The sequence below is a fragment of the Arachis duranensis genome, chromosome 1 (assembly GCF_000817695.3).
Source record: "Arachis duranensis cultivar V14167 chromosome 1, aradu.V14167.gnm2.J7QH, whole genome shotgun sequence".
NCBI lineage: Eukaryota > Viridiplantae > Streptophyta > Magnoliopsida > Fabales > Fabaceae > Arachis > Arachis duranensis.
This window is the reverse complement of record NC_029772.3, coordinates 35,464,146-35,464,812: the sequence shown is the minus strand read 5'-3', so window position 1 is coordinate 35,464,812 and position 667 is coordinate 35,464,146.

Genomic DNA, 667 nt, shown 5'->3' with positions numbered 1-667 from the left:
AGTCTCACAGATCTGCAAGAACTCAGTTAAAAACTGATAAGGATCTTCCGATGGAAGTCCATAAAACTTGCAGTTTTGTTGCATTAATGCAACTAGTTGAGGCTTAAGCTCAAAGTTATTGGCTCCAATGGCAGGAATGGAGATGCTTCTTCCATCAAACTTGGACGTTGGCTTTGTGAAGTCACCAAGCATTCTCCTTGCATTATTATTATTATTATTTTCGGCTGCCATCTCCTTCTCTTGTTCGAAAATTTCTGAAAGGTTATTTCTGGATTGTTGTAATTTAGCTTCTCTTAATTTTCTCTTCAGAGTCCTTTCAGGTTCTGGATCAATTTCAACAGGAGTGCCTTTTTCCCTGTTCCTGCTCATATGAAAGAGAAGAAAACAAGAAAAGAAAAAGGAATCCTCTATGTCACAGTATAGAGATTCCCTTATGTTAGTAGAAGAAGATAGGGGTATAAGAAAGAAAAAGGATGGATTCGGATTTTTGGATGAAGAGAGGTGAAGAGAAGTGTTAGTAAATAATTAATTAAATAGAATAAGAGAAGAGAGGAGAATTTTCGAAAATTAGAGAGGGATAGGTAGTTAGTTGGTTTTGAAAAAGATAAGAAACAAACAAAAAGTTAGTTAGTTGATTGAAAAAGATTTGAAATCAAATTTTGAAAAA